The following is a 19,879-nucleotide window of genomic DNA, read 5'->3' on the forward strand; positions in this document are numbered from 1 at the left end:
CTGAGACCCATGCTTATCCACACCTGCAGTATTGATGAGACAGTGTGCATCAACCCACTACATGAGGGCAGCAAGATGAGCCCTGAGATGTCAAGAGCTAAAATAATTGGAAGCAGCAGTATCCAGTATTCTGGTATCACCTGTGTCCGGCTAAACAGCTGGCAACACTCACCATCACTGACTGAAGGAGAAACCCATCCTACCCCCAAGTAGCCCTCCAGAATTCCCTGTTCTAGACCGCTCTATGCCGGTACATGACAATTGTGTGAGTTTGATGGCAGTGCATCCAAATCCGAGCAAAGGCATAGAGCCAGCATCCACTGGCCGACCTCCCTACCTGGAGATGACCATGGGTTCCAGAGAGGTGCTACTCTGCTCAGCCTTCAGCATATTTGAGACGAGCTCCAGTAACACATCTCCCGTAAGATTCTTAAAGCCACAGTATTTGTATTGTTTACATTCCCACCATATTTTTCAACTAGATGTGCAGTCTGTATTATTCTAAGTGATAATGAGTATTAAGGATGAGATTATCACTTTAGCCCTTGGCATCAAGTCCAGGCGTTCCTCCAAAGGCCACTAGCATTTGGTCCAAATCATACACTTTCTCTGGGGCCCCAGAAAATTCCATAGCTTCTTTCCTACTACTTGTCCCCTTATCTCCTCCAATAAGCTCGGTATCATCCTTCAAGACATGACACAGCATCACATTTTCTATGAAGGCTTTTCTGTCATCAACCCCTCGGTCTTTTCTGAACTACACATAAAACTCTTCTCTATACGTGTAACACTTGAAAGGATTTATAATAGCCATCTGTTTGAAGTTTTATTTTCCCAACACGTCCTGCGTTCCTTGAAAGCAGCATCCAGACATTGTGTGTTACGGAGTCCCTGGTGTTTAGCATAAGTGTCTGAATCACAATGAGTCCACCGTAAGTACACACAGAGTGCTTTCCGTACCAGACAGCCTTATTTTAAGCAGCCTGAAATGCCTTTTATATCAGCTTTAAAAAAAAAAAACTATTAAGAAATGGATTATACTCCATTAGAACGAGATGGGAAATGTAAGGAATTAGGAGGAAGGATTTACTTACTTAAAATTAAAAGACTTGAGACAAATCTCTGAAATTTCCAGATGGATAGATCCATTTTACCCTTCCGTCTGTAAATCACATAAATTGTAATTAACTACACAGCCATGATAAGAGTAGAACTTCTAATTTTCAATTCAATACTCAAACAGAGCTTCCCACAGAGCAGAAAAGGAAAAAAAAAAAGACAACATACAACCTAAGGCACCTCTCCAATAATGTCTTCTTTAATAAGCATCCCTCTCTCTGTTAATGAATCCTACATCCTACAAGTGTTTAGGGCACAACCACAATTTACGCTTCGATATCTTAAGTCTTCATCATGTCTCCAGCCATTTCATGTATAATCCTGTCTAGGAAGCCAACACCCCCGAGATGGTGATGGTTCCTTTCTGGACCCAGAGAGGAAACAGACACAACCTGCGCATGAGCTGAAATGGGTCAATGAGGTTTCACCGACCAGGTGTGGGCAGCCTTTAGGAAAAGCAACCAGGGCATGCTGAGTCCTAGGCCTGCAAGGATGTGAGGACAGATTCACAGGCACCACAAGAAGAAGCTGAAGACACAAGAGAGGGCATCCTGTGGGGAGGGAGGATGGAGGCAGCCAAGAGCATGGTGGCAAGAAGAGACCTGTGATGACAATCCAACCTCACGCTTCTCTTCCTTCCCGTGTCTCCTGGGGAATTCACCCAGAAACCAGAAAACAAAGCCACTGACCAGTGCAGTGACTCATGCCCACCTTGGGCTCCCAGTAGGCTAGGAAAGGGATTCTGGAAAGGCCAAGAGAACACATAGGTTCACGGCTCCAGGCTCAACAGCACACGGAGGGGAAGGAGAACACAGGCGCAGACGAGGTGTCTGTCCTCTAGGTCTCACACTGTGGAGCAGCCCCATTTGCATCCTCTCCCATTTCTTTCATGTAGCTGCAGGCAGGAGCTGCTGCTGACCCACCCAGATCCCTCCGCAAAGCCACTGACTCAGTTGCCAAGCCCACAGAAGAGGTCTTGCTCTAGGGAGCCCGACTCTCCTGCCAGCAGGTTCCAGGAGAAGCCCTCAAATGGTGACACAAAAGTTGATAAATAAACAGCCTAGCTGCTAACTTGCCCAGGCTCTGGAATATCCCCAGCAGGTGGAAACCTCTCTGTCCACTGTGGAATCTGCAGATCAGCACAGGTTTTCCCGGCTGTTTTTCCTTCCCTGTCTCACTGTTGCTGCCTACGGCCTTGGTGCCTCCAAGAAGCACCTGTCATTTAAGATTAGTGAACTCTGATCCTTGCCTCAAACCAGCTTTGCAAGAATGCCACCTAAGACAACGCAGACATAATAACTCACCTCTCTGAAACCCTTCACAAAGAGAGAGAAAGGAAAAGTGTGTCTACCGAAGTCCGCCTACAGTTCTCACTCTCCACCCAAGCAAAAAAGATACCAAATTTGGAGTCCACAAGCTTGACTTTAAGTCACCAGTTTGGTTTTGGACAAGCTCTGTGAAACTCAGAAAACAAGCCACTCTCCCCATGACTCACTGCTTTCCTCTGCTTAATTAATTTAGATAAAAGGCCATTTAAGTTTCTGGCCCAGGTTGAACATTGACTAAAATTTATAACAGTAAAGGAGATATAAACCATGTAGTCCAATAACAGGACTCACACAACACTCCATTGTTTGGAATATTTTCTTAAATTTACCTAATTCAAGAGCAAAGATTAAAAAAAAAAAAGCACTTTTATTGTCATTATGAAGAAAGTAACTTTAAGAAGTTAAGATTTTAACCTGTCAACCTAATGGCCATTAGATTATTATTATTTTCAATCATACCTTCTAGATTTGACAGCACAAATATAATCATTTATTTTAAAACATAAAATGCAAACAAATACCCGTTGATTGCTTCCTAGTCCAACAGAGAACACACCTCTAATACGAGAAGTCTAAGAATGAAAAAGAAATTAAAACTGAGAATTCCTCATAAATTCCCCATGTAATTGAAAAATACAAGCCGGTTGTAGTTCTGGTCTTCCTCTTTCTATAAACTTCTGTCTTCTTACCATTCCCCATACCTAGTGAGAGAGACAGGCCAAAGGCATTCCACGAATAACAGCCAAATGATAAATTAAAGAACTGTCCTAGCAGGCATTTGGCTCAGTGGCGAAGACCTTGTTTGGGAAACCCACATTCTCCGTTAGAGTGTGTCTTGAATCAAGCCCTGGCTGCGCTTCTCATTCCAGCTTCCTGTCCATGCGCACCCTAACGGCACTGGGCTATCCATATGAGAGGCCTGGTTTGAATTCCTGGCCCACGCGTCTGTTTGAGTCTTTGCTTTCCAGGATGGCTTGATCCAAACTCACTTTGAACTTCAAAATTTATAGGGAGCAACAGGTGTTCTAAAACAGTTACCAGCACAATGATAAAATCCACAGGACATAATTAGCTACTCCTAGAGGAAGAGTATCCCTGACTGTGGGAACAACAGAAACAAAGATCCACAAAGATGAAAAGATGCAAAAACAGGAAGCTGTTGGTATTGCATAATGAGTATGCATGAAATGTAAGAGGACAGAGGTACGAGGTGTGAGGCCAGAAAACCAAGCGCAGCAACATCTAGGGGTTGGGGCCATTCCCTGTGGAGAGGACGCTCTATGGTGACATTGCTGACACTGTGTGCAGGCTAAGTCCTGGCCATGCAGCAAGGGTCCGGAGTATTGCAGGCTATTCAGCGGTATTACTGGACACCAGCCACTGGATAACAGCAGCATCCTAGCCCACAGCACAGCTGATGATGTCTTCAGGTACTGTAAGAAGCCCCCACAGTGAAGAACTGCTGCTCCTTGAGACTCACTGCTCCAGTCACAGTGCGGAGGCGTTACACAGGCAGAAACCAAGACAGATATTTGCCTTAGAGTAGTATGGGGAATGTAAACTGAAAATCCAATGCAAGAAGCTCTATATTTTGTCCATGTTAATAGCAACTTTCTTTCTTTTCTTAAAGATTTATTTATTTTTTGCTAAGTCAGATATACAGAGAGGAGGAGAGACAGAGAGGAATTTCTTCCGTCCAATGATTCACTTACCAAGTGACCACAACGGCCAGTGCTATGCCAATCCAAAGCCAGGGGCCAGGAGCTTGTTCCGGGTCTCCCATGTGGATGCAGGGTCCCAAGGCTGTGGGCTGTCCTTGACTGCCTTCCCAGGCCACAAGCAGGGAGCTGGATGGGAAGTGGAGCTGCTGGGATTAAAAATGGCGCCCATATCGGATCCTGGAGCTTTCAAGGTGAGGACTTTTGCCTATAGGGGCCGGGCCCAATAGCAACTTTCATGTAGACACCACAGTCTATACTCTGATCTGATTTACTTACTAAACTTTCAAGGAATAGCCAAGTAACTTATTCATTGTCTTTACAATATAAAAATTTCCTAAGTTAGCCACTAACTGATGGGATTCTGGGTGTGTACATTTTTTCTATGCTTTTCTGTATCTCCCATGATTTGAATAAAAGACTCCGAACTTTCAAAGGTAGAGTCTTCCTACAGGTAAGGCACTCCGCTGCAAAGGTGGAATCAATGACTGCACAATCTAACAGATGTACACACACGCATACAGCCTTGCTCATTACGCTTTGTAGCACTATAAAATACAGCTATGAGCCAAGACATGCACCCACCAGGCCCTACCGAAAATTTCCTTTGGCATAGACTTTCTGAAGGGCGACATGGCTTCACTTGTCCACTGCTGGCTAACTAATCACTATACGACTTAGTGGCTCAACACAGCACTAATTCATTTTTTTTCCCATAAGCCACTGGGTTTGCTGGGCTTGGCTAGGCAGCTCTGTTCCACATGGTTGCAGCTGATATATTTTCAGTTGGCTGCATTCAAGCTGGGAGATGGATTAAGGATGGAATGCTCAAGGTGGCCTCTCCACATTCGGGGCCTCTCCACACAGCCCATCAATTGCTAGGGTAGGCTGAGCTTTTAAACAGCATCAAGGCTGCCTTCCAAGAAAGAACATTCCAAAGACCAAGCCGAAGTGCATATAAAGCTTTTCCTTGCATCATCCATTGGTCAAGTCGGACATCAATGAGCAGGAGAGCATACCTGTGCTCGGATGCTGCCTAGCAAAGTTCAAGGGGTTAGCAAACACAAGTCTTGCGCTTCCTGGGAGATTGGAGTCTTCTGCTTACAGCTGCTTTATTAAAATTCAATAACCACAGATATGAAAGAATCCATTCCAAATTAAAGTTGACGTTACCACATAGCTTACTGCCGTCCTTAGGCTAATTCTTGGTACAGAAGTAGAAATAATTCAATCTTATCACTTCCTAATGAAAAAGGCATTTCAGAGAAAAATATTTTTCCCTAAAAGATAGAAACCCCAATAATGAAAGATTCACTCTCTAAAAATTAAGTGCCATTCTTCAATAAAATTTCAGAATGAAAATTCACTGACTGGATTAAAATAAATGGATCCAAATCTACCATCGGTTTTCTTGTTGCCAATCTTCTTTTTAGAGGAATGACTCTCTTATGAAAAACTGGGCTCAATTTTAAATTTTGATTTTCCTGCATTTAAGACTAATGGAGAGCCTGGCGCAATTGCGTAGTGGTTAAAGTCCTTGCCTTGCATGCTCCAGGATCCCATATGGGCACCGGTTCTAATCCCAGTGGCCCCGTTTCCCTTCCAGCTCCCTGCTTGGGGCCTGGGAAAGAAGCCGAGGACAACCCAAAGCCTTGGGACCCTGCACCCACTTGGGAAACCCGGAACAAGCTCCTGGCTCCTGGCTTTGGATTGGCTCGGTTCCAGCCATTGTGGTCACTTGGGGAGTGAATCATCGGACAGAAGATCTTCCTCTCTGTCTCTCCTCCTCTCTGTATATCTGACTTAGCAATAAAAATAAATAAATCTTTAAGAAAAGAAAGACTAACAGAAATCATACACCAATTAGCATATATAAAATTATAACTAGCCTTAGTGGAATTACAAGTTCACTTCAAGATTGTTTTAATGGATATTATTTTACTAGTGTGAAAATGCATTCCCCAGAGGCAAGAACAATTTTAATTATGACACCCTTCTGTCACAGTAATAGACAATCTCAGACTGAAAGAGATGACCAAGAAAATACTACGTGCCCACTTGAACACGTTTGCCTTGTGGGTGCAGGCAATGCTTTCCAACTAATTTATCCTCAGTCATAACCCATGAGAGCCACTCCTGGCTTGAGTCTCATAGGTGAGAAACTTCCAGATCACGGTAAGTGCCCAGCTCAGTGCACAGCCTGAATAAGCTCCTAAATGTTTCTGACATGTTTCCAACAATAGTGAGTTTGTGAGTTTAATTGGGGTCACCTGTACTGACAGAGGTCAGAACATGTGTAGCTAGGAAGGAACCTAGTCACAAGAATTACAGATAAAATATGTTTGTAGTCTGTTTCATAAAACAGTTCCACTTTTTTCTTTTGGAGAATGAGATGTAATAATCGATTAATTAGATAAGAAACTAATAAGGTCATAAGCAAGATACTACTAGAACTCAGATGCAGACAGAAAGAGTAACACCTTGGACATAATTCCTATATTTGAAAATGCAACAGTTTAATAAAATCATTTCTAAGCCCCTACCAGCACTTACACAATTTTTGGTAGATAAGCACAGAGGACCTGAAAATTTGAGTCACCCCATTCCCTCCCGGCTGAGACCGATAAGGCTCTGCTCTGCTTTCTTGATTCAGTTCTTGTAAGAGTACAACAAATGTCTTTTGTTTGTTTTGGTCTATCGGGAGACATAACTTTTGAAATTTTGTGCTTTTTTGTTTGCAATTAAATTGCTTAGAAACGGTCCCTAAGATCCGTGCTTTGGCACACACGAGGAGACTGGGACTTATGGAGAAAAGACGTGTTAAAAAACTTTGATAACTGTGCCTCCCATCATATGTACCAAGTACTATGTAGAGGATCACGGGCATACTCAGGAATGACCATAAACTTGGAAGAGAATAATTACGTTTTCATTTACACTAATCTCTCATTGAAGTTCAGCATTTTCTCTAATTATAAATCATAAACTACCATAGTATTAGCAGTACCTGTGACTTCATTGTCCCTGGACCTTCCAGATAGCTTCCTTAGAATCATTACAGATATTGATAGCATTGTGCCTACCAGTAGTTCAACATTCTAATAGTTATTATTGTATCACTCCATGGGATAGGATGCCCGTACATATATTTTCATGCCAAAAATTATTTTCATGTTTAACACACAAGCATAATGGTCTCCTTCACAGTCTTGTATATTTGAGTACATCTTTAAAACGTCATTTAGATCCATTCCTGAGGCTACGAAAGGAATGCAGAAGATGTTGAAGCGCCTCTCTCATCTCACCAGTTAAAAATAATAATAGGGTCCAGCACAATGGCTCAAAGGCTAAATCCTCACGTTACAAGTACTGGATCCTCTATGAGCACTGGTTGCTATCCTGGCTGCTCTACTTCCCATACAGCTCCCTGCCTGTGGCCTGAGAAAACAGTTAAAGACATCCCAAAACTTGGACCCTGTACCCACGTGGGAGACATAGAAGAAACTCCTGGCTTCATATTGGCTCAGTTCCAGTCATTGCAGCCATTTGGGGAGCGAACTAGCAGATGGAATATCTTTCTCTCTCTCTCTCCTTCTCTGTGTAAATCTGCCTTTCTGATACAAATGAATAAATATTTAAAATGTAAAAAAATAATAACAGTAACCTTGAGAAAGTAGGTGGTTGAGGCCTTCCACCACTGAGAAGCAGACACAGGTTCTAAGACTCATAACATCCAGTGTGAGGTGTGAGGTTCTAGGTGCTACATCAACTCGGTAAACTATTAAATGAGCAGCATCATAAGCAGGGCATCTCATCCTGCGAAGCCTGGACAGAGGATGAATGAGGCAGTAGGTGAATTATCATCAACACAAGGAAAGAGAAAAGCACATATCCTGGATGAACCATTACACACGGGCCTGCCAGATTCCCAGGGTTCAGATCTCACCCCTCAGGGAACCTCAATTGCCCTGTGGCACCTGGAGAAGAATCCCCTTGATGAAGAGTCAGCATCTCTGATGGAGTTGAACGTCCATTATCCAGGTGTGATCACACAGAACTGAGATGTGGAGTCACCATGTCTGCCCATCACCCTGCAAGCGTCCTTCTCACAAGTCACAACAAATTAACACCAGGCACGTCTAGCTCATGCCTGCCTCCTAGCACAGTCCACTTTTCTCATCATATCCTTCCTGCTTTCTCTGCCTGGCAAGCACCTTTTCATTCTTTGATGATCACATACACATAAGCTTCTTCCCATAATTTTGTAAAGTAATTATCACTGTCTCAACACCAGACTGGAAGCTTTGTGAACAAGGGCAGGGCAAGAAGATTAGGCTAGTTTAAGAAATATAATACTGAGAACAAGTAAGTAAATATTTATTGAGGATTTATTTTTCATGGGTATTTATATCTACATTTGAGTTCTGAATAGCTGGTAGGCCCAATGTGAAGCTACTTTCAAAGATGAAGAGACAGAGGCACAGTGAGGTTAAACAAGCTTCTCAAAGTCACACAGGCAGCAAGTAGCACCCAACAGATATCTTAAGAGAGCCACTCTCACCCAGAGGTGAGGCCCTGCACCACCAACTTCAACAATTCTGCTACAGGTGCCAATCTCATTCTCTGTTTCAACAGGTAAAGAAGTTATAGATTACAGAGGTTTGGTGGTAGCTTAATAATGAGGACTCAAGGCAAGATTAGAATTCAGTGCTAGACTTTAGGGAGGCTGTCCGACTCTAGCTTTAATTTAGATTTAATGCATAAGGAGGCTGGGAAGGAAGAAACGACTGTTTGATATATCAGTCAATAGTTAGAAAGATTAGCTGAACAGAAAGAACTAATCATTCCCAGGTATCTGAAGCACAAAGCACTAAATGTCCAGCCCAGAACAGGCAACCAGTTATTGCTCCTTAAACCATGAAAAAAGCACAAGATATGACAGGCCAATAATACGACCGTGAGCTGTCCTCGAATTTAAGCTGACTTCACACATGGGATTAAGAGCAGGCCAGGAGGCACCCTGTTGAAGGTAAAAGAACGGATTCAGAGCAGGTGAGCTGCCTTCCCAGCAAACTCTCAGAGATTCCTCAAATAAACAAGAGATGACTTGGAGCCACTATGATGGTTCAACTGGTTAATCCTCAGCCTGTACATGCCAGCATCCCATATGGCCGCTGGTTCAGTCCCCAGCTGCTCTACTTCCCTTCCAGCTCTCTGAAAAAAGCAATCTTCCGTCCTCTTGCAAAAGCAGTCAAGGATGGTCCAATCCCTTGGGACCCTGTACCCACGTGGGAGACATGGAAGAAGCTCCAGGCTCATGGCTTCAGATCAGTTCAACTGCAGCTGTTGCAAATATTTGGGGAGTGAAGCAGCAGATGCAGGATCTTTCTCTCTGTCTCTCCTTCTCTCTGTAAATCTGCCTTTCCAATAAATTAGTTTAAAGAAGGAAGAGGAGGGTGGAGGAGGGAGGAGGAGAGAGGAGGGAGGAGAAGGAGGGAAGAGAGTTAACTGGATTTTCTAGGATTTCCACATGCTAATGAACAGTGATGAAGACCCTGTGATCATATACAGAAGCAAGAATTTGCTTGTTTTGCTAGGAACTTCCATCATTTCTTGCTTAGCTGATCACAACTTCAATTTATTCTACTAGAGAAATTGTTGTGTTTTTTTTCCCAAAAATAGTTGACTTCATGCAAAGTCAACAAAGATTTCCAGTCTCCAACAGAGGCAATCAGATATGTCTGCTCCTAACTTAGGGAACTAGACAACCACGTGCAAATGTCATCCAGGAGTTCCATGGGAAAACAACCAAATACAGAAAACATCTGCTGGGACATTCTTTCACTAACTTCAAGAGGGGAAGCATTGCAAGGATATTACTGTCTATTCTAAGTAGCTGGAACTGCCTTCTACTTAGAAAGTTATTCATTTGCCTGGGTGACACACCAATTAAAGCTGCTTAAAGAGGAAGACAGAGGCAGACATCATGAAGTAGGCACAAATCCTTCATGCTATCGCCTAGATGGTTCAACTTCTTCTGGGGTGGTTATAGCTAGCTGCAGTCTTCAGAAACACATGCATTTTCTCTTTGAAAATTCCAAGGTTAGGACTTAACTTGGTGGTTTTAGCAGCAGCCACCCTAAATAGCACTGGTTCACAGATTCTCTAAGAAACTCCCAAGCATCAATCAAAGTTCACACCTCAAAGCCAGACCCCCAAGACACTGAAGCCAAGCTTTGACAGGCTACACTGAGTTTTCATTTTGAGTAGCAACTCTAGACCAAGAAATTTAGTGTGTTTCTAAGTTTGTTGCTAAATACATAATTTTATATTTAAAATACAATACGTAGAGCGTGCAAATGAGCCAAGAACAACAAGCCATACAGAACCAAGAGGAAGCCCCCAGAGGCTACATATGGTAGCAGAAGCATAAAACAAGCAGCTATATTTAGAACCAACTAACTTAGCCAACAAGAAACCTACTTGATTGTAGAACTGTCTTTCTCCTCTTTGAGGATGTAGCTCCCTTTATAGTAATTAAATTATGAGAATATGCTGTAGAAATAGTGGAAAGGCAAAGAGATCTTTTAAACTGTTGTGTACGTAGGCAATGCTAGAGAGATTAAGCGTTGGTGTTTAACTTTCTTCTACCTTAAGCCGAATTATCAAGATCAAGAAGGACAAAACAGATTCCAGGAAAGCCATCAAGAGACATTTGGAGAGGGCGAGTATATTTATAGATTGATTCATTCTTTTCTACTTTTAAGACTAAGACGCGATCACAAATGAAGTTTACAAAATAAAAAGGAGAGTAAAAATAACACTTATGATCTCAAGGTGGGGAAAGCCGAGCAGCAGAGCAGCAAGTGCTCCATCAACAGTGCTGAGATGCAGACACTCCTGAGCACCATTGCCCACCTGCTGCACCTCTCTCTCCCACCGGTCTTTGAATCCCCTTGCTAGAGGAAGGGGTCTTCTAAGGAGCAGCAGCATTAGCAGTCCCCTGGAATTGATGAGAACTGCAATCCCAGGCCCTAGCTCAAGTCTGCTCTCTCAAAATCTGTGTTTTAAAAACCCAGTGATTATTGGGCGCCTCCAAGTTGGAGCAGTACCATCTTACCCATTTCTGTACCTTCAGGTTAGAATTGCTGAACCTCTAGTGCTTTGGTGTTAGAACTTGCACCCTTTCCTTTGTTCCCACTGTACCTTAGCCAGACCTATCTTCTTGCTCTTGATTTCCCTTGCATACCTCACTCCTGCTTCAGGCTGTCGCATTGGCACTTACCCTGATCTAGAACATTTCCCCACAACCTCTCCTTCCATTCACGTGTCTCCAGAGGAGATCTCCCTGCCTAGCTTTAAAAGGAGAACATGCAGTATCTGCCACCAAAGAGATGCTCTACAGGTGTGTGTGTGTGTGTGTGTGTGTGTGTGTGTGTGTGTGTTGCTTTACTAATGCTACCATTACAGACAGTGTTCCCGGGAAGAAAGGAAACCAGTGCAAGGTGGCCAAAGTAGGAAATGTTCACCCGAAATAACAAATCTTATTGTATTTACCAGAAATGAAAGATCTACCCTAAGTCAAGCTAAAAAAGAATCAACTGGTTTTCTCCCACGACTGGATGCTTCTTTGCAATGCAGTTCAATACTCTGCAGACTTTTTTCAGACTTCAAAAAGACAAATGAAGTGACATGTTGAAAGTCACTCTGATCCTCTCGCATCTCCTGGGCTGCTAGTTTGCTATGTTTAATGTCATTTTTCCTTCATTGCACACCAACTGTGTAAGCAACATACAAGCCTGTTGGCTTGTGCAGTGATGCAGTTATAAGAGTGTTAGCCCTCTCATCTATAATTAAAAAATCCTACCGTAGAAATAAAAAAGTAAAATTCACCACTGAAGTTATGTTTTCCCAGCACAGACGTCAGATTTGGAGAATAAGACATAATTTTACTTGAATCTGAAACTTTAAAAATATGGGCAAAAAATATTGAATGAGATTATAGGAGAAGAAAAACAAATTCAGCTTTCAGATACTTATATCAACTTACTGCCACAAGCCCAGAGCCTGGGCAGCGTTATTCTTTGAGCCAACAATTCTGCCTCTAGAAACCTGTTCTGGAGCAGGTATTTATTGCAGTAGCTACACGGCTTCTTAGCATAGGGTTAGGCATTAGGAATTAGGGTTAGGGTTAGAGTTAGGAGTGAGGGTTAGGGTTAGGGTTATGGGATCTTGGGATATGCCATCATCAGAGTGCCTGATTCCAGAACATCAATAGTGCCTATGACTAGGGAAGGAAATACTACATTCTTTTATTTTCTTCTTAAAAGATAATATAATCCCTTTTTAAATAGGTGCATTTATACACATATACATAGTAATAAGTACATAAGAGTAGAGATGTTCATGTTTGGTGGCCTAATAAGAATACTCCTCATTCCTCAATCTGCCAGTGTATAAATTGGGAGAAATGAAGCATTACTTTACTCTTGATCTAATGTGAACAAAATGACATATGCACAAGTGGCTGAAAGCAACACAATGAATCCATTTTTTCCTTTATACAAATCTTGTAACAATAAAATAAATAAATAAAGTTTTGTGCCCATTGTGGTAGCCTAATGGTTAAAGTCCCCACCTTATTCACCAGGATCCCATATGGGCACCAGTTCATATGCTGGCCGCTCCATTTCCCTTCCAGCTCCCTAACTGTGGCCTGGAAAAGCAGTGGAGGACAGCCCCAAGCCTTGGGAGTCTGCACCCTCATGCGAGACTAGAAAGAAGCTCCTGGCTCCTGGCTACAGATCAATTCAGCTCCAGCCATGGCAGCCACTTGGGGAGTGAACCAGCGGATGCAAGAGCTTTCTCTCTGTCTCTCCTTCTCTCAGGAAATCTGACTTTCCAATAAAAATAAATAAATCTTTAAAAATATATAAAGTTTTGATTTACATCACACACAAAAAAATAAATAAAATACTCCTTAATAAACTGCTGATTTCTTCCATAACAACACTTCTTTAGGGACCAGAGGCGTGGCCTAGTGGCTAAAGTCCTCGCCTTGAACGCCCTGGAATCCCATATGGGCGCCGGTTCTAATCCCAGCAGCTCCACTTCCCATCCAGCTCCCTACTTGTGGCCTGGGAAAGCAGTCAAGGACAGCCCAAAGCTTTGGAACCCTGCACCCACGTGGGAGACCAGGAAGAAGTTCCTGGATCCCGGCTTCGGATCAGCATAGCATCGGCCGTTGCGCTCACTTGGGGAGTGAATCATCGGACAGAAGATCTTCCTCTCTGTCTCTCCTCCTCTCTGTATATTTGACTTTCCAATAAATAAATAAATCTTTTAAAAAAATACGTCTTTAGGGTTATGCATTATATATTGCATTTGTATATATGTTGGAAACAACAACTTTTCAGGTATCACAATAGGTATCCTATTGTACTTCAATTATATTAAAATCCAGTGATTGTCCCAGAAGGCATAAAATGGAATCCTAGCGTTATGATTGGTCTGAAAGCAGAATTACTATGAAGAGACTCACCCGTAAATCGGAGCAAATAAAAACATCAGAGGCATTCAGACAGCATCCCATAAAGTGAATTAATGAGGCTGGATTAACACTATAAAGCTTCTTTCTTGACATGCTATATATTTCATGGGTAACTTTCAATGTTTCCATATAATGTTCTTGCAATATTAAATTTTCCTAAGTAATAAACTCTGAAATATCAAATTCAGAGGACATGAAGTCAGTAGTTGTCAACTAACACTGAAAAAACAAATTCATGGGAGACAATGCATGGAAATAGGAAAATCCAGGACAGCAGAAGGCTTAAAGGGGTCCTTGCTCGGGAAATGACCAGATGAAATGCACACTGGTCACTAAACCAAGACTACTGGATCCCCATTGCTGGAGACCTCGCATTGGTTCCATCTGCGTTTTTTCCCTTGTCTTTGCTTGCCTCTTCAATACTGCTTCCCTTGATGGCCAAGTGCCAAGTGTCTATTGCACTATTAAGCTGTTTTCTTTATTTGCTGTAATTCACCAATCCCACTGTGATACTTAACTCCCCAAAACCCAGTGAATATTTCCTTAACTCTAACCTGGATTGGCAATCTGCAGCCACAGACCCCCCTGAAACTTTTATATGTGTCTTTTTTGAGCTCTTGAGTTATAGTTGGTTATTATAGATTACAATGGTTGAAAAAAATGTCAAAAGAATAATATTTCATGATATATCACAACTATATGAAATTAAAATTTGGTTGTTAACAATTACAATTATTTGTTACAACTCATTCACGCTCACACAATTCGGTATTGTCTACAGCAGCTCTCTCACTGTTACACCGAATAGTTGTAACAGACATTATATAGCCAGGGCCTGGCATGATGGCTTAGTGGCTAAATCCTTGCCTTGAACATGCCACGTGGGTGCCGGTTCGTATCCCAGCTGCTCCACTTCCCATCCCAGCTGCTCCACTTCCCATCCAGCTCCCTGTTTGTGGCCTGGGAAAGCAACAGAGGACAACCCAAAACCTTGGGACCCTGCACCTGCATGGGAGACTGAGAGAAGCCTCTGACCCTTGGCTTCAGATTGGCTCAGCTCTGACCATTGTGGTCATCTGGGGAGTAAACCAGCAGACGAAAGAACTTTCTCTCTGTCCCTATTTCTCTGTAAATCTTTCCAATAAAAATAAACAAATATCTTTTTAAAAAGAAATTATACAGCCCATAATGCCAAAAAAACTTACTTTGTGGCCTTTTACAGAAAATACTCACTGATTCCTGCTTGTGACAGTTACATGTGGTATACCTGTGTAGATTCCTGACTTTTGTATATTATTTGGAAGAAAAGAGGTAATTTTTACGCCAATATTTGTCATGTTACTTGTTAATATGTACCTACCTTTTGTAGTACAAGCTTGGATGAGGAATCCGTGTTACAGCATAGCGGATTAAGCCACTAATTGAGAAACCTGCAGCCATACTGGAGTGCTGGTCTGAGTCCCAGCTACCCACTTCCAATGCAGCTCGATACTAAAATGGGAAGCAGCAGATGGTGGCCCAAGTATTTGAGTTACTGCCACCTACATGAGGGACTGGATGGAAGTCCTGTCTCCCAGCTTGAACCTGGCCCTTCCTGTCGTAGCATCCGAGCTGTAAACCACCAGATTCACTCCCTCCCCTTTCTCTGTGGGATTCTTTCTCTCTCACCGCCTTTAAAATCAATTAATCTTTTTTTTGAAATAAAGTTGAAATATCTAGAAAAATACTCATCTGCTACTAATGTTTTTGCTGAAAAATCTGAAAATTTTACTGAAAAATCTGCTGATGTTGGCTTCTCGGGTAGGTATGAAACTGAAGAGACATAGATGAATTGAATAAAATCCTTCCATTTTGAACATCTTCATAGTTCGAATAACCAGGCATTATCTTGTGTTAAACAAAACAAGGAAGTAGAATGGTACAGGAAACATTTTATGTACCTCACACTGACCTCTCAGGAAGAGAAAAATTAAACAGCTGAAGTGTTTTTAAGAAAATTAAATTACCAGTCTCGCCCACAGCAGCCCCGCTTCTGGTATCTGGCGCCAGAAATAAACAAGCACCACATTGAGCAAAAAGGCCAAGATGAAGCCCACCAAGAAGGGCTCTCTGTGCGCAACATCCAAGGTGTCCACCACGTGTGGCCAGGCACAGATCCAGGAGTCCAAAGAGGTTTTCAGCATGACTGATCAGAATCAAGACGGCTACACTGACAAGGTGGATCTGTGTGACAGGCTTGTCTCACTGGGGAGGAATCTCACCGATGCATAGCTGGGTGCCGTGAAGAACCAGGCACCAGGCCCCGTCAATTTCACCATGTCCCTCACCATGTCTAGAGAAAAGCTGGACAGCACAGACCCTGAGGTTGTCATCCAAAATGCGTTTGCATGCTCTGATGAGGAAGCCACAGGCACCATTCAGGAGGACCATCTGCAAGAGCTGCTGACAACCGTGGAAGACCGGTTTAAAGACAAGGAAGTGGATGAGCTCTACAGAGAAGCTTCTGGTGACAAAAAGAAGACTTGCAAATACATCAAGTTCACTTGCAATGACATCAAGCTCATGTGCATCCTTAAACACTGAGCAAAGGACAAGGACGACTGAGAGAACTTCAGTTCAGATCTTCTCTTACACTGCCTGACCCTATTCTGCTCAGACACTCCCCACCCTCACAGAACCTGAGGCACGCAACTTAGTTTCAGCTTTGCCCTTTGTCGAAGTATTTATTCTAGACCTTTCTGCCACTTGGTGCTTGTATAATCAAACTGGAAATGGGGACATGGCTATAAATTGTATTGAAAAAGGGATTGCGAATAAAAATCAACCAATGTGAAAGCTCAGGAAATAATTTTTAAAAATCAGATTGTCAGGAGTTTCTTAACAGAATAATCATTTAGAATCTGCATATTCAAAGCAAAAGGCATATTTTAACCACTAAAAATGTGAACTGCTACTCAGCTCTGCCCTATTACTAAGCCACAGTAAAATACTTCCATACAGACTTTGAAAGGTAACCTTAGCTCAGAAACTCATGATAAACAAGTAAGGAAACACATCCATTCTCCATACATCACAGCTTCACTGAGGCACGAATAACATCTCCATTCCACCCCCTCACTCTAAAATACCATTTAAAATTAAAGAAATACTAATCCTCAACTCTTGGTTTAAAAGATTTCCCCAGACTCTATTGAAAGAACATAAGAATTCTGCAGCCATCTCTTGAAGGATACAACGTTATTGTGGTTTCTTCTTTTTTTTTTTTTAATGGGCACAAAAATGTTTCCAAGGCCAGACAGCCAATCCAGACAGCGACACGATGCAGTAGATCCTCAAGCAACCACCACATTTATAATTCAATTTCTGCACATTTATAAATGTTGGCTTTTAAACTGCAAGCCCAATGGTCCCTTAAACCACACTTAGATGTATAATCATTGACAGCTCATTACAACAAATGGTCTCCAGAGTGAGGTATTGGAGCTAATGGCCTGCGAATGCTCTAGTCTCCAAACTTGGGCCAACATTAAGGCAAGTAGAATTTGTCCTTTCTCTGCATGTTCTTGGGGTTTCAATGCCTGCATCAGGAAAAGATGAATCTCTTCATTCCTACTATCTGAAATACTGCATACTTAAAAGTACGCACCCGATTCACATATGTTTTCTTGTGAAATACATCACAATCCAACAATATTTAAGTGCCCATACTCTGACAAAAAGTCAGAAGTGATTTTAAAGCAATGGGGGGGAAAAAAGGCACTGCACATCCAATAATAGAAGTTACAGTGCTTTATGAGCTAAAAGTGTTAACTACAAAAGCCATGTTTAGCAAAATTACTCAAATACAATTATTCAAGGAGTCATCATAATACAATGTGAGAAGAAAAAGATCTGGATTAAAATTGTATTTCCAATGCAATTGCAATTTTATTTATAATTATATGAAACATATAAAACTACAGTTATCAGAGGGGTGACAAAACAACAGTGATTTTTAATGCTTTTCGGGATTTTTAGTTATTTATAATAAGCACCATTTTAGCAATCAGAAACAAAATATAATATAAATAACATTCCTTAGTTTCCATCCTTGCTAGTGTGTATCAAAAAATACCATCTATAACCAAGGAAGCAGAAGAACAAACTTTATGTTTAATTTTACCTTCAAGTGCAAACACTGACACAAAGGAAATATTACGTAAATGACATCGCCATTCAAACATCCAGGGGAAAACAAAGTTGAAAGTCATGTAACCAGTAATGCAAAACCGATATTTTGCACCTATGATTCTCAAGCTTTAGGCCTAAGAGACATAAATCTGATGCCAGAAATAAACTTTAATCATCTTAGTACAAATAAGTATAAAAATGGAAATAAACAGAATGAGGAACATTCCCTGAATTGGGCAAACTGCCTATGCTGGACAGTTCTTTGCCCTCATCCTCTGCCCTTTGCAGGAAAACAAACCTCCTCTCCCTAGAGGGTGCCAGAACCTTGAGTGTGTGCAGTGACTGGCCTACTCATGCTAGGAATTCTGAGCACGCATCTTCCTATGTGGAGCCCAACCATAATCTGGTGCCTCAAATGCTACTGAAATTACAAGGGAAGAACTGGCAGCTCACAGGAACGATGCAAAATGAGGACAAAAGCTAAGGAGCAGGTGGAGCAACACAGAAGAGGATCCCAGAGCCCTGCGGAGAAGCCAGAGGCGAGGAGACACAATTCTCACCATGCCAGGTGGTGACTGCTGAGCAAAGAGTGTGAGTTGGAAATGCTCCATGCTAAGGACTGTGGGCACTCAGGAATATTCATCCGTATGCACATGGAGAGAAGGCCGGGTGCGTGCCCGATTCCCAGGGGCCCACAAAAGAATGCCAACAATGTGCTGCCTTCATGAAGCTGACAGGCATGTGGCCAGTGCTGTGAGGCCGCAGGTTGCACCGCACTTTTCAACACCTGTATCCAGTCTTGGGTGCACTTGTTTGAGTCTCAGCTGCTCTGCTTCCTATAGGGCTCTTTGCTAATGTGCATGGGAAAACAGTGGAAGACACTGGAGTGCTTGAACTCTTGCTACAGCTGTGAGTGTTGAAGCTCTTTTGAAAGTAAGATTGTGGTTGGAAGATACTGTCTCTCATTTTTCTTTCAAATAAATAATTTTAAAAACCTTTAAGAGACTGACAGTTTGGGTCTCTACATGTCCCTGCAGAGAATTCTAAAGCACCAGGAGATTGTCGAGACTCACAGACCACCGAGGGAAGGGCCAGGGCCAAGGGCCTGGTGTGACCCAGGCTTGACAGAAAACGCCTAGAACAGCAAGGGGTCTCCACACCAACAGTAGCTCAGGATTGTGGGGAAGCCGACAGTAACGGGGCAGCTCCCTTTGCTTAAGGCCCATCTGGTGGAAAGGCAGACAAAAAAGTTAGGCAGGAGGTAGACACTTTACCGCATGGAAAATGAGCCTCCTGACAGTCTGGCTGGCTTCATTCACCAGGCAATGGAAACCTCAATAGAAGAGTTCAGCAGGGGAGTGTAGGTGCACACCAACCCTAGAAGGAGGTGAGCTTGGAAGGAGGGAAGGCAGAACACGGGGAGATCAGTTAGGGAGCAGATAAAACTGCACAGACTTGGACACCACACACACACACACACACACACACACACACACCTCCCACTCCAGTTTCCTCCTGGCTTAAGAGAGAAATAATTGATGGGCGATCTTTCTTTCTCTGCCTCACAAATACTTAAGCATTTTTCTTTTTGTTTTACAATACACTGATAACACTATTTTTTAAATGGAATGAAATGGATGGAAATGAGAGACACCATGGCACCAGACTGGAGCGAAGCTGGCAGTGCCTTACCACGGATGAGGAAGAGGAAGGGAGAAGGAAGGCTGCTGGAATACAGAGAAAGCCAGGGGATCCGGAAAAGGGAAGTCTCGAAACTGGAGACTTGGAACAATAAATCCACAGAGGGCTTTGGCTCCATGCTCCCACCAGACATGTCTATCTGCACTATGCATCCGCAACGGAGCTGCACCAAACAAGCACTCAGGACAGTCCTCACTTGGTCAGCTCGCTCCCTTCCAGAATGTAGATTGGCCTGCCCCTGAGCAAGGCGCATATCTTTCTTAGGGCAGTGCCCAGAGCTCTGCCACACAGGG

General features: G+C 42.7%; 1 pseudogene; it reads left to right on the forward strand.

Annotated features, from left to right (window-relative positions):
* Positions 1-244: 244 nt before the first annotated feature.
* On the forward strand, positions 245-16,298 carry LOC121157234 (annotated as a pseudogene).
* The last annotated feature ends 3,581 nt before the right edge of the window (positions 16,299-19,879 follow it).

The sequence above is a fragment of the Ochotona curzoniae genome, unplaced genomic scaffold (genome assembly GCF_017591425.1).
Source record: "Ochotona curzoniae isolate NIBS_2020 unplaced genomic scaffold, NIBS_Ocur_1.0 contig_3520, whole genome shotgun sequence".
Taxonomy (NCBI): Eukaryota; Metazoa; Chordata; class Mammalia; order Lagomorpha; family Ochotonidae; genus Ochotona; species Ochotona curzoniae.